General features: G+C 35.0%; 1 protein-coding gene across 1 annotated transcript in view; it reads left to right on the forward strand.

Moving 5' to 3' along the window:
• GALNTL6 (polypeptide N-acetylgalactosaminyltransferase like 6) overlaps window positions 1-14992 on the forward strand; it is a gene marked incomplete at both ends in the record, with an annotated part of 1121308 nt that overhangs the window by 720782 nt on the left and 385534 nt on the right. The window lies entirely within an intron of this gene.

The following is a 14992-nucleotide window of genomic DNA, read 5'->3' on the forward strand; positions in this document are numbered from 1 at the left end:
GAGCCCTCACGTATATGGTCACTTGATTTTTGACAAAGGAGCCATAAACATTCAATGGAAAAAGGACAGCCTATTCAACAAATGGTACTGGTCCAACTGGCACTCAGCATGCAAAAGAATGAAAATAGACCCTTTCTTATCTCCTTGTACAAAGCTCAAGTGTAAGTGGATCAAAGACCTCCACATTAAACCAGATACACTGAAACTATTAGATGAGAAAGTAGGGAAAACCTTAGAACACATAGGCACAGGAGAAAATTTCCTGAACAAAACACCAATGGCTCAAGCTCTAAGGTCAAAGATTAACAAATGGGACTTAATGAGATTGCAAAGTTTCTGTAAGGCTAAGGACATTGTCATGAAAACAAAACGGCAACCAACAGAATGGGAAAATATTTTTTACCAACACCACATCAGATAGAGGCCTAATGTCCAAGGTATACAAGGAACTCAAAAAGGTAGACACCAGAGAATCAAATAACCCTATTAAAAAATGGGGTACAGAGCTAAACAAAACGTTTTCAGTTGAGGAACACAGAATGGCCGAGAAACATCTGAGGAAGTGCTCAACATCCTTAGCCATCAGGGAAATGCAAATCAAAACTGCCCTGAGATTCCACCTCACACTAGTCAGATTGGCCAAGATCCAAAACTCAGATGACAGCAGATGCTGGCGAGGCTGCGGAGAAAGAGGAACACTTCTCCACTGTTGGTGGGGTTGCAAACTAATACAACCACTCTGGAAATCAGTCTGGCAATACCTCAGAAAATTGGATATAGTACTACCTGAAGACCAAGCTATTCCACTTCTGGGCATATACCCCAGAGACACTTTAATACACAACAAAAATATATGCACCTGTTGCGCGCCCCACTTCCTGCCGGAAATGGCAGGAAATGGCGTGCAATACAGGATTCTTCTGCGAAAAACCTTTATTGTACAATACTCTGAGCAGGGGATCTCCCTGAGCAGGGGACTTCTCCTTTGAGCAGGGGACTTCTCCACGTGGGAGAGAAAATCATTGCTTATATATGCCCAGGAGACTCGTGTCGCTACCTGATTGGTGCGCCCTTCAGTAACTCAATAGTATGCCCCGAGAGCTGGCTATGACATATGTGGTGCATGCACATTAAGTCTCTTGGCTGGGCAACAGCTCTGTTTGCTGAGTTCTCGGCGGGAAGCCGGCACCATGTTTGGGTGTGGCACAAACGGCTCCCTACATGCACCACAATGTTCATAGCAGCTCTATTTATAATAGCCAGAAGCTGGAAAGAACCCAGATGTTCTTCAGAAGATGAATGGATACAAAAATTGTGGTAAATTTACACAATGGAATACTATTCAGCCACCAGAAACAATGACTTAACCAAATTCTTAAGAAAATGGCTGCATCTAGAGAAGATCATCCTGAGTGAGATAACCCAGTCACAAAAGAACAGACATAATATGCAGTCACTGATAGTGGGATGCTAACCCCAGAGGCTTGCACTCCCCCAGAAACAACTCACAGACTGTATGAAGTCCAAGAAATAAAGAAAACAAAACAAAAAAAAATATTTACACAACAAGAAAACTTTGACTATTTCCATGTTTCATTTTGTTGTACAAGTACTTTATGCTCATTGTAACTATTAAGTTTTCAAGGCATACTATCAAACCTTTAAAAAAATCAAGTACTGACTAAAAAATATATTCATATAGTTTTATGTAAAAATTATTTTAAAATCTGAAAAAAAGTACTGACAAAAATGTATAATTTTAAGCACAAAATGTTTATAATCTGTACATTTATCTTTGTTTTGTAAAATAAAGTTGTTTAAAAAAAAAGAAAATTTTCAGAAATTCAATTGAATAATAATATTCTTAACTGAGCTGTTAAGTCATGAGTATAAAGTAAGTGAAAACAAACTACAACCCTGCAACCTAAGTTAAATTAGCTCATTGTGTAAACACATTTTTATTCAAAAAGAATAATAGATGTTTATTAAATGAGTCATGCAGGCGAATGAACTTCTCAGATTCAGTCTGATCATCTTCTATTATGATATTCTGGCAGAAATATATTTCAGTTGAATTATGTAGCTTTTAGTAATGCATCCAGATGTGAACACACATGAACGTTTCCCCTAATGTCACAGTCGATTCAATAAAATTAGTCACTAGCTTCCATTTTTGTCCTTTGTGCACTTTAGAAAAATCTTTTTTGAGCTATAGATACTTTTCTTCCTGTTTAAATTGTGCTCCTCATAGGCTTTTTGCTAAATAATACTGTTTCCTTCCCCAAGGAAGTGACAATGACTTTGGTGTCGGCAAACTGTCTATACTTCTTTTGTGCTATGTATGAATGTATTCTAAAATCTGAATTTCATAATGTGATATTTCTGTTACTTGAAATTTCTGAAATGCTTTGCTCTACAACAAAATTTAAAAACCTAATAGAATTTTAAAAGTCAGAATATACATTTGAGTGGCAAGCAAAGGCACAGAATACCCTTTCATTTAAAAATGAAATCAGTCTCAGTCATAAAGGTCTGGTGTGTGTGTGTGTGTGTGTGTGTGTGTGTGTGTATGTGTGTGTAGATAGACAGAGATAGATGTACCGTTTTTTGTTAATTCCAAAGCTTGCCTAAGAAAAGAATGCAGTTATAACTTTTGAATACTTTTAATAATTAAGCATTACTCTTCTCTGAAGTATATGACCTTAGCTCAGATAAAATATACAATAATGCCAGCACATGTAGTGAGAGTGTATTTTACATTCCTACATAATCTTTGGCTCTAAAGTAATCTAAGGAGCTTAGACTGCCTCCAAAGTATCTACCATGTTTTTCTGCATTTCTGTCATCACTGTCAATCATTGCATGCTTCTCCACATGTATACAATTAGGTTTTATAAATTACCAATAATGACCTTTTGGAACTATAAAATGAAAGTTCCAGGTAGTCTAAATTAGTATTTTTAATTTGGCTATGAGTTAATAATTCTCATCTCGAAATTTGAGCCTAGGCCATAAGTATACACTTAGCTTCTTTGGATTGCATTGAGCAACTTTACCTCCAAAGTAAAGCCTTGCTCCTGTAGAACTGTCTAGAAAAGAGAGAAATAGCTTCTCTTAAATACGATCTCTTACCAATGGATTGAATGCCCATTCTATCTGTTTCTGACTCATATTTTTCGCTAATACAACTGCTACGGCCATAAAAATTTAATTTGATCTTATAATACATGGCTTCTTAATTTATTAGATTAACTCTATGTTTTCCTAAGGCGGTAATCTCACACCTTAGTTAGGGTTTAAGTTTTTGTCCAAATACTACATTTATATTTGTCATATCATTTATAAACATTTATGAGTTTTAACCTGAACCACAACATGAGGCAATTTTGGTTCATCATTAACACAACCTGAATGATAATGTCAACTATATCATTCTTCCTAATTACAGTGTTATTAAAAGCAACATACTCGACATAAAAGACTTTGAAATAAACTTCATTTTCATCTCCATTGACTGCTTAATCATTTGTGAGTGATTTGTTTTAGTCTTGTTTCCCACAGAACAAGCTTGGGACAAGCTTCTGGTTACCACCTAAGTTGTTTCCAATGGCTATTGCCTCCAAAAATCACACTGTTACATCTACCTCTTCTCAATTCTAAGTCTCAGTACTGTATAATAAAAGGCTCCTGCATGACCTTATTCAATACATCATTTAATCTCTGGTTTGCTTCATTTGCATATTTTAAATCAAAGTATTATATAAATTTAAAATTATAATGAATTGTTTTAAAGAATTCATGTTATGAATAGAGTTCATTTTTCCTCACATGGATATTGATTTCCTTAAACAATCTATACAAAGTGCTAGAAAGAATAGTAGACACAAATCATAAAATCCTAAAATGTTTTGAGTTCCTTTTTTTTAAGTTTCAGAATGCTAGTTAAATTAAAGATTGAGTATTCTTTAAAAGGAATCATGTGTCCTAGCTAGCTTCCCTGTTTATGTGATAAAACCAACCAAAATAATGTGGGAGAGGAAAGGATTTATTTTTCAGTCCATTTTTGTTTTATTTGTTAAACCATTAAAAAGGCATCAGGGAAATCATTAGCAAAAATGAAATGCACAAAAATAAAATTGACAGATTTAAATTTCTATGAAGTCCATTGTCGTTTCTCTATTGTCATGGACCTAAAATCACTATGAGGGAGAGCCATGTAGCACCCCTGAATTGTACAGGAAACATCGCTCACACCACGTGCTTTCCCAGGGTATTGTCCTGAGCCCTGGTTGACCGGAGGAGGCAGAGCAATCAGAAAAGGGTTTATTTAAGCTTAAGGCATATATAGGAAAGTTGAGGCAGGACCTCAAGTTAGGAAATTAGAGGCAAGAACTGAAACGGAGACCAGACCACTGAGGATCAATGTTTGCTGGCTTGTGTTCCTGACTTGCTCGACCACCTGTCTTATACAACCAAGGCCCATCTTGGTTGCCTGGAGACGGCACCACTCAGTGCCCTGGGCTGTCCCATTTTAATCAGCAATTAAGAAATTTCCCACATCTGCTGGAAGTGATTCCTCAGGTGAGGTTCATCTTCTCAGGTGATTCTAGGTTGTATAAAGTTTTCAAAAAACTAACTAGGAAAGTGTGTAAACTAAAGACAGGGAAAGATAGGACTTTGGTAGCTCTCATGAAGCCCTACCTCCTTCTCCCACAAATAGTTACTTCAACTGCGAAAACCAAAAAGTACGAGTTTTAATATTTATATGATTGATATCACAGCAAGCATAGTCTTTCTTTGCACACATGTTTCTAGGAGCAAATGCCTTACCTCAATTCTCATTACCCTCCTACAAATACACATAGCAAACACTCCCCAATTTCTCCACTTGGCTGACAGCAATTTGGAAGTGTGCCAAGTTCTTGTTATAGGAATAAAGCCAGTAAGATCACCATATAATTTCTTTTAGTGCCAATGCACATGAATTTCTAGAATTGCTAAATTATAGGATATACACATCAATTTAGTAGGTAATAGTTGCCAAAACTTGTCCACAATGGTTGAAGAGATTGACATTAATTCCAGCAATGACTGATAATTCCTTCTGACCTGGAAGAATGGGTATTACCACTTCCAGTTTTTTATATTTGTTCATCAATGCAGTTGTATAATACTATGTAATTTTCATGTCGATTTTATATCATGATCACCAATAAGTTTAGCAACTTCTTTCACAGCTTTACTGGCAATAGTAGAAATTAATAACATAATTTTATCCTATATGTAACAAATTAAAACAATATGGTATTCCAGAATTTCTGAAATGCTTGTTATATTCTAATATTCCATATGTAGAAGTAGATGAAGGGTAATATGAAATATCATTTTTATTTATGTGGAATATATGTATTTGTGAATACTGTGGGGTTTAGTGAAATAGGTTACTCTAAGTCATTTTAGATATTTGCTTATTTAATTCTTATGGCATCTCTGGAAGTCAACTATCTCTATGAATCCAATATCATAAATACAGAAACTGAGTTCAAAACAGGGTAATATAACCTGCTTATGATAGCATAATAAATAAATGTCATTGCCTATATCATTATATCATGGAGCACCAGAAAACACACTGGGTTTTTCTGAAGCATATAAACACTATAGCATGTTCACACTATTCATACTCACAGACACAAAAATGTATTTATACACAACACACACATAATTAACTATTAAAAATATAATAAGTACTAACTAACATATTGTCAAACTTTTTAAAAAAATATAAATAGAACATACCTAAAATAATTTTATATGGTGATTTTAAAATTTATTTAAAACTTGACCATTTAATTTTCCTTACTACAAATTCTTTCTGATATAGTTGAAACATAATGAAACCCAAGTTGACCTTTAGGAAAGACTGTAAGATAATCAAGTTTTAGCACACATTTTAACTCTAAGACTAATTGTTTCTGTAGATAGATTACTGAACCTTTAAAATGAGTTTTTTTTAATGTGGAAAATGTTAATTATGCACATATTTTGTGCTTAAAACATCAACCCTGGTTCCTAAATGTTAACTTTATTATGCACAGCTTATGATGTGGTTGAGTTGATGTTGCTGGGGAATTTTTAGTGTCTAAATTGCCTTTCTTGTGTGTAGTTAAATTTGCAAACTCAACATTATGTTAGTATACCTTCTGGCATTTAATTTGGGATCCATCCATGATTTTAAGCTTAAATGTACTTTAATGTGGAAAATTTTGTTATTTTTATCTTCCATTCTACTTTTTGTTTCAACTGGTTATTATACTAATGTACTGTAGTAGGGAATTTTACTTTTCCAAGTGTATTCTATGTGAAATATCCTTGGTATACTTTTAAATATTGTCACAAATATGTTTACATTCTTTTAGGCAAAAGATATATATGAAGGGTTTTTTGGGGGAAGGTGGTGTTCTTTTTTAATTTAAATTTTATTGGATATTCTCTGTATTTACATTTCAAATGTAATACCCTCCCCCCCACTCCCCTCTCTTCTCCCCCTCGACTTGCTCTCATGAAGGTGCTCTCTCTCCCAATAACCTTCTCCACCTCAGTGCCTTGGATGGTTTATGTTGTTATTCTTCTCATGAGGTTGCTAAGCTTTCATCTCCTTCCATTCTTTCTCTAGCTCTTTCATTGGGGTCCCCCATACTCAGGTTGATGGTTAGCTGCAAGCATCCTCATCTGTATTTACATGACTCTTCAAGCCTCTGAGGAGACATCCACATCTGGTTCCTGCCAGTAAACACTTCCATGCATCAGCAATCGTGCTTGGGTTTTGTGGCTATATGTAGCCCAATGGAGGTTTTAGAAAAAGAACTGAAGGAGCTGAAGGAATCTTTAACCCCACAGGAAGAACAACAATATGAGCCAACTAGACTGCCCAGAGCTCCCAGAGACTAAAACACCAACCAAAATGTACACATGGAGGGACCCATGGCTCCTGTAGCATATGTAGCAGAGGATGGCCTTATCAGGTGTCAATGAGAGGAGAGGCCCATGGTCCTGTGAAGGCTCAATTCCCCAGTGTAGGGGAATACCGGGGCAGGGAGATGGGAGGGAGTGGTTGGTGAGAAACACTCTCACTCAGTAAGGGTGAGGAGGAGGGGACAGAGGGATTTCAGAGGGGAAACCAAGAATGGGGATAACATTTGAAATGTAGTAAAGAAAATATCCAAGAAAAAGATATGAGGTTTGAAAGTAATATATCAATGGCAATTTCCCATATAGACATATACTTAGACTTTTAATGAAAGATGCCTGATCTTGCATATAAGCATAAAAGTTACAGATAATAAATATCAAGTATAAGTCATTCTACAGACTGCATAGAAATCACATTCCCATGTGCCTCTGCTTGGCCTTTTCTCCACTGTGGCTAAAGATTCAGCGTTTTATCTGGCAACTCCACTCTCCAAAGGCAAGCAAGAGAGAAAGCTGAGACAGAAAATTAGCCACTATCCCAAGGGACCTAAAATGTTTACTGAATTTTAGACACTCCTACAAACAAACATTTCTCCTTAGGATCATCCATGCCTACCAATTCCATACTAGCCAGAACAAGATATTTTAAGAATGCATGTTGATCAATAAATAGAAAATAGAATCTTAGGCTTGGACCACTCTAGTATCTGTTCAGAGTCATTGCATAAAACTTTTAGGAAGTAGAATACTGAAGGTATTTTTTTAAATAAAAATTAAATCTGGTCAACAGGTATTTATTACACATGCATACCCCTGAATATTCAAGCCCGTAAATATTCAAGCAATATTTGTAGATGTTTGTTTCAAGCACATTTAAAAGTCAAAGTGAGTAGTATGTTGAATACAGTTCCCCATTCCTGACATACTCAGTGGAGGCCCAGCTCTACGATGCTACAAAACGATTTTGTGAGTTCAATTTTTTTTTCTCAATGGAAAATAAGTTAACAAGGATTTGCCTATGGTTCCTTGTCTGTCAAATAAGAGTAATTTCAGTAGTTTCCTAATGACAAAAATAAAGAAAGAAAGAAAGAAAGAAGAAAGAAGAAAGAAGAAAGAAGAAAGAAGAAAGAAAAAGAAAAAAATAGTATCCTTTGAGAGAACAAAAAAGCCTTGTGGCAAATACATCTTAGATACAACAAGAAAATATCAACTAGGATAGAAAAATTGCTAGTTAAATTTTATTGAACTTTCCAGAAGCCTAGTCATTGGCAGGTATCATTTTAAAATGAACCTCAGCAAGGCACTAAGTGGAGAAAACATTCATCGTGGTTAAATAGGACTAAATACTTTTATCCCAAATTATTAAATATATTTTAGGTCAACCTTAATGTGGAAAGAAGCATATCTTCAGGAAGATAGTCTATAGCACTCAGCCAAGGAGGTTTGCTAAATAGAAATGCTATTACTCACCTATCTACTAATTTATTAATGTGTAGGATTTTTACTTGCCAAAAATTAGAATCACCTAGGGAAATTCTTAAAATTATAGTGTGAAGATTGCACATCAAACCAATAGAATTAAGTCTCTTAGGGTGAGATCCACACATCAGTATTATTTTTAACAAAACCTCCCAAGAAACTCAGTGTATAGAAAAATCAGAAAAGCCAGCATCCAGTGATCTTTTTAATTAACAAAGTGTCTAAAAGTGTCTACAGCACCCAGTCACCAGCATGAGTAGCAATGAGAAGTATAGGTGTTAAATTATCTGAATTGGTGAATCCTCCAACACTGAGGTCAAGCACACAGCAATTTATATCTTAATTTTGAGACTTCATAGCTAAAGAGAGATTTGTCAAATTGCCTTTTATGAATCACAGGTTCCTTGTCCTTGGGGTGGGTATGGTAATTATCACTTCTCAGGATGGGTATGGTAATTATCACTTCTCGGGATCTTATTGAGAATTAAAGAGGTAAACTTCCATGAGTCTGATACCTGTGACTGTGCTCAAGTACCTGTTTGTTCATGCCTCTCTTTTTTTGCCTGTCCCGGATATCTTTCACGTGCTTCCTTATGCACAGCCTTTTCTGCCACATCCTTTGCCACACAGCAGCCAGCTTCCTTCCAATTAGTGATACCATCATTCATACGAAAGTGTTTTCTTCTGCTGGCAATCACAGCTATCACACTCAATTTAGCCTCCAGCTCAAAGGGCAGACAAGTTTTCCCTCTCAGTGCCTAATGGTGCTGCAGAGAACAGGCTATAACACTCTGCAAGAATTTATTGAAGATTCCGAAATGACAGACTGGCTCACTATTAGATGTTATTAAGCACAGAGCTTCGGGACCCACCCTGGCCACTGGGTTCCTTTCCGGGTCAGCTCTTTATCTCAGTCTCCATTAGCTCCCATGTGCAAGGGCCAGTTTAGAGTACATCAGTAGGGTGGATTGTTCAATGTTGTAATTTGGGGCTGTCTTCCCAATAAGCAGAAAACATTTGTCAAGGATCCTCAATAGCCTTTGAGTAGCAGCACGAAGCTATGACTAACGCCTTCCTCCAGGCTCTGCTCTGATTTAAGGTTTGTCTTGCCTACTACAAACAATGCTTAGCGATTGGTAATCGATGACCATGTACGGCCACCATCACACTATGATCATTTCTCTTCAAATTCAGCCACAAATATACTTAGCATACTTCAAAATTTAAAGTAAATCAGAGCATGGTACCAGCACTACTGACTGCTTAGAATAGAAATAAAAAGAGAAGGAATAAAAAGATGGAGGGGAAAAAAACATATGTACGATCCCATCTTTATTTTCTCTATTCATGAAACTACATCAAATACTTATGACTTTAATGTACCATCTGTCCAATTTACATTTCCATTACCCACAGCAAGCATTTTAACCTACTAAAGTTCAAATCTGTGTGTTTTACAAAGGAGTTTTAGCCATCCATGATCCTATATAAAGTAAATAGTTCAATGATCCAATTCTTTATTACTTCACATGAAAGTACTAGAATAGCCAATCCCATGACTTATTCCTTGGTGACTGCAAAGCTAAAGAGTGGAGAAAAAATGACCATTGGTGGGCAAAGAAAGCAAGGAAGTTATTTCCAAAATAATGTCCTCTCCAAAAATAAAGACATGTGATAATTTTTGGATGATCTATAAATTCACTTAGGAAAGTGCTGTGGTGAGCATGTTAATGAGTCTGCACATGTTAAGACTACACCTGAAGAACCATGTTTACAGACATGTTTTGGGGCATACATAACTTATGAACATGAAGCTTATACTCAAATGTTGCAATGCAGATGAAAGAAACTCTTGGCATGTTTATCATGTATCTTAAAGTTATAACTGAAAATCAAAGGGGGTGTGTTAAAAAAAGAGTTTGCCACTATAATTTCCACCTCACCTGATAACATTAAGGATACCAGTTCCTCTATGCCAGGTCCTTTTCATTTCTAGACATATTATTTCTTGCTTCTTGATCAGCATTTTTTTTGCTCTTTGGCAGCCAAAATTAATCACTCTAGGAAAGTTATCAGTCCTGTTTTCACCTGCTGTCAGTATGATATGAGCACACCAAACTGAGCAACTGAAGAGCTTTAGTTCATGGAAAGCAATGTGGTATACTCCAAGCATGTGATTCTAATTTTCAGAATAAGGTTCTTTCTTATTTTCATGGTTCTTTTTTGTGAGCATAGCATCATGGAACTGAAAATGCCATCATCACTTTTGTCTACATAGATAAAAATTTCAAAGGGTTCTCTTGTCCTCCATCCAAGTACAGTTAGGATAAATAAAGAACATGAAAGCAATTACATAGCTTAATCTTAGAATGGTATTACAGCCTATTCAAGCAGCTCTAGAGACTCTTCAGATTATGTAGCATATAAATAAAAACAATAAGTGTCTCATAACTTGCAGGCTGACATGTCAAAGCCAAAAAGGCAGCTAGTCCAGTGTCTGATAAAGGCTGACACTATGCTCAGTAGTTGGCAACTGTTGCTATATCTTCAAATGTAGAAGTGCAAGGAAGCTCCTGACAGTCTCACAAAATAAGGACATTTGCACTGTCTGGGAGAGTCCTTCTCTTTAATGACTTTGCTCAACATTTTATAGTATGTAGTGTGTGTATGTGTGTGTATATGTGTGTGTGTCTGTTTGTGTGTCTGTGTGTGGGTTTGTGTGTCTATGTGTGTGCATTAATGTCATCTATTTGGCTAGGTTCTTTCTCAAATATTTTTGTCACTTTAAATTCTCTTATAAATTGATTTTGTCTTTATTTCTATTTCAAATAATAAATTTGTAAGCCCACAGCTTATTTTTATGTTGTTCTGTACCTGTCATTTTAAAGCATGATTTTATTGGTTTTTCTTGAGAAAACTTTATGTACATCATCTGAAAATATAAGAATAATTATATATTTTCTTGTTGTATTGAGCGTTTCATTGCATAATTATTATTGCTGACCTCCACTACTATGAGTACCAAAAGTATAAAACAGATTATCCGTGCCTTTATTCTGATCAACATTGAGTATGATGACTGCTGTGTGTGTTAATAAATTCTCTTTATTATTTTCATGTAAGTCTTTCTGTACATTGTTTGGGGTGGGTTTCATCACGAAAGAGTACTAATTAGTCAATATTTCTCTATATTTATTTAGCTGATATTTTGATCAGCATCATTTTTCTACTATTAAAATGAGTTTTATTAACTTATTTATAACTGTAGAAATATCTTTGCATCTCAGAAAAACATCTTATGCCCATAGGTTTGAATTTATTTAACATATATTTGGATTTTATTTGTTTAAATTTTATCAAAAATTTTTGTATCATATTTATCAGTAATATTGATATTTATTTGACTATGTGTCTATTGTGTTTGATTGGCTTTTATATCATGGTAATACTGGTTGCACACAACTGTACTCAAATACACATTTAAATACAGCAGTGTTTTCTTCAAATTTAAGGGAATTTGTATATAATATTGTCATTCCTTGATGTTCTTTGTTTTGATTTTTATTGTCCATGGTTAGTAGCATTTATAAGTAAACCACTAATTCCTCTGTGTTCTTCATGAAGAAATTTTTCAATAACAAAAATAATCTTATTTATTATTCAAATATTTTGGTTTATATATATCTTTATACTTCAACTACAGTAAATTATATGTTCTCCAAAATGTATCTATTTATTATAAGAGTAAAAATTAATATATTTCAATGAGAGAAATTTTTCTCAGGGAAAAATCTGTCACAAAGCAAGGACAGACATTATATAATAATATTGTTAATTTGTAAAGAAGATACAACAAGCATAAAAGCATATTCATAGCATCATAACACCTAAATTTATAAAGCAAATGTGGCTTGAACTGAAAGGGGAAATAAACAGCCACACACTAATAGTAGGAGACTTAAGTGCTCCACTTGAAGTAATAGATGAGACATCCTGACAGAAAAATCTATAACACAAAACATGACATAACCAATGCCATAAATCTAATTGAGCTCACACACTTCTCTTGCATGATCCTTTTAAGGTAAAGAAATATATATTCTTTTAGGCACATACAAATATTCTAAAAGGTAGAGAAGCTTTTTGTTCACAAAATATATCAACAAAGCCTAACACTAAAATCAACATATCTTAAATAACAATAACAGATCATCATAATCAAAAATAGGAGGGAATTTGGAAAATTCACAAACAAGTAGAAATGAAACCACCATACATTATCTACAACATCAAAAAAAAATGGTTCAAAGAAGTAATCAAAATTTGAAAATAGAATATCTCTTGAGACAAAATGAAAACGAAACACAACATACTAAAATGTGTGCATACAGCAAAATAGGTTCACAGCAATGCACGTGTGTGAAAAAATTATAACAACCTCAATCTTATGCATTAAGACACTAAAAAGGAAAACAAAAAACAAGATCAAAGCCATCAGAGAAAAATAAATACTTAGAGAAGAAATAAACTGAACACTGGAAAGCATCAAGCAAACTTTGTATGTTTGTGAGTGTGCACATGTGTCGCATGTATTTGTGGGTATATGCACCTGTGTGCACCTGCGGAGAATGTGGACTATCCCTGCTCTATCACACTCCATGTTACTTTCTTCAGACTGGGTCTCTCAGCGAACATGAAGCTGAACTGCCTGACAACAGGCTCTAGCAAACTTTGTCTCCACTCCATAGAACCCTGGCTTATAGCCATACTGAGGACCATAACCAGGCTTTTACATGGGTTTTGAAATTTTAAACTCAGGCTCTTGTGTTTGTACTAGTGCTATTATCTGCTGACCCATAGCCCCAGTCCCTGAAAATAGGCTTTCATTGTTTTATTTTTGTGTTTTGTAACATCAGCAAAATTAAGAAAACTTTAGCCAGAGTACAGAAATTCAAAATGTACCAAATAAATATAAATAAAGAGATATGAAAACAGGCACCACTGGAATCAAACAGACTGTGAGAGACTATGATGAGAAACGTATACCAATTATTTTTCTTAAATATTATTTTTTATTACTGGCCTCCAAATAATGTCCATTTCCTGCAATGCATCCTTTGGAAAGCCATCCACATAGAATTTTTTGATACTACAATGCTGCTTGTTTATTTTTTCGTTGTGATACAGGACTCTGTTTCATATATCTTCCATGACAATTTGGTGTCAGTGCTACTGGTCACATGTCTGTCATCTGAAGGTCAGGTACAGCTCCTTTTTCTCTGAAAAAAAAAAAAAAAAAAAAAAAAAAAAAAAAAAAAAAAAAAAAAAACACACACACACAATACAATGCAATAATAAAGAAATGAAAAGACTATCTTCTTTTTTTTTCACAACAGCACAAATATCACTCTAGCCTGCCTGTCATTTCTTGGAAAGTGCCACCGTTCCATGTATGAAAGGTCTATAATCATGTAAATTCTAATTTTAACCTGGGTTTCAGTTTCTCTCTGAGATGGCCCCATGAAATAATGTAGCTAAACCTAAGCTCTCTGTATTCAGAAACAGCTAAGTCCTGAGTAGTTGATGACAAAATAACACTTGATCATGAATTTTGTAAATGTATTAGATTTTGGACTGTTTATGACATCCATAATTATTCTTTGAGAACAAACAAACCCTCCTTTAAAAATTAGAATATATCACTATGATGTCTCTCAGCATATAGGTTGAAATGTATAAGCCTAGGAGACCAGAGAATTCTGGAGCTATGTTAATAAGAGATAATCTATTAACAAGTTTCAAAGGTAATGAGAAATTAAACACCAAGAAGTATTGCAGCAGACAGACTGGAGGTGAGCACCTATATTGTCAAGATTTAGGAAGTAGAAGGAGGAAAATCAGGAATTTAAGGTCTATGTTGGTTTGGATGAAAAATGTCGCCCATAATTCTTATGTATTTGAACAGCTGGTCTCCAGTTAGTAGCACTGTTTGGGGAGATTATAGATAGAATCATTAGAAAATAAAGCCATGCTTGAGGAATGACATTACTGGGGAGAGCATTGGGGGTTCATAGCCTTGCTCTACTTCCTGTTCCGATTTCCTGCTTCCTGTTTGTGAATGAAATGTGATCAGGCAGTCTCTCCTGCTGCTGCTTTTGGTTGTTGCTATGCTTTTTTGTTATAGTGGAATCAATCCTTCTGGGGTCATAATCCAAACCAACGTTTCTTCTTTCAACGTTCCATGACAATAATAATAAGTAACTAATATACATCATCGTCAACTACATGGTGAACTCAAGAACAGCTTGGGCTGGGTCAGGTGCCATCTCAGAGAAATAAACAAACATAATAGAAGAGGAGAGAGTGGCATGCCTGTCCAGTCTAATTGTGTGCTTCCAGGATGAAAACAGAACCATATTATCAATTTATAATCAGTGTACTTCTTTGTTCACCACTTCTTAGGAATATTTATTACAAATAAGATTATTCACTATTTACTGGCGCTGCTTGTATGTAAGTTGAACAATTACTTGAAAGATCC

This window comes from Micromys minutus (genome assembly GCF_963924665.1).
Source record: "Micromys minutus genome assembly, chromosome: 14".
NCBI classification, from domain to species: Eukaryota; Metazoa; Chordata; class Mammalia; order Rodentia; family Muridae; genus Micromys; species Micromys minutus.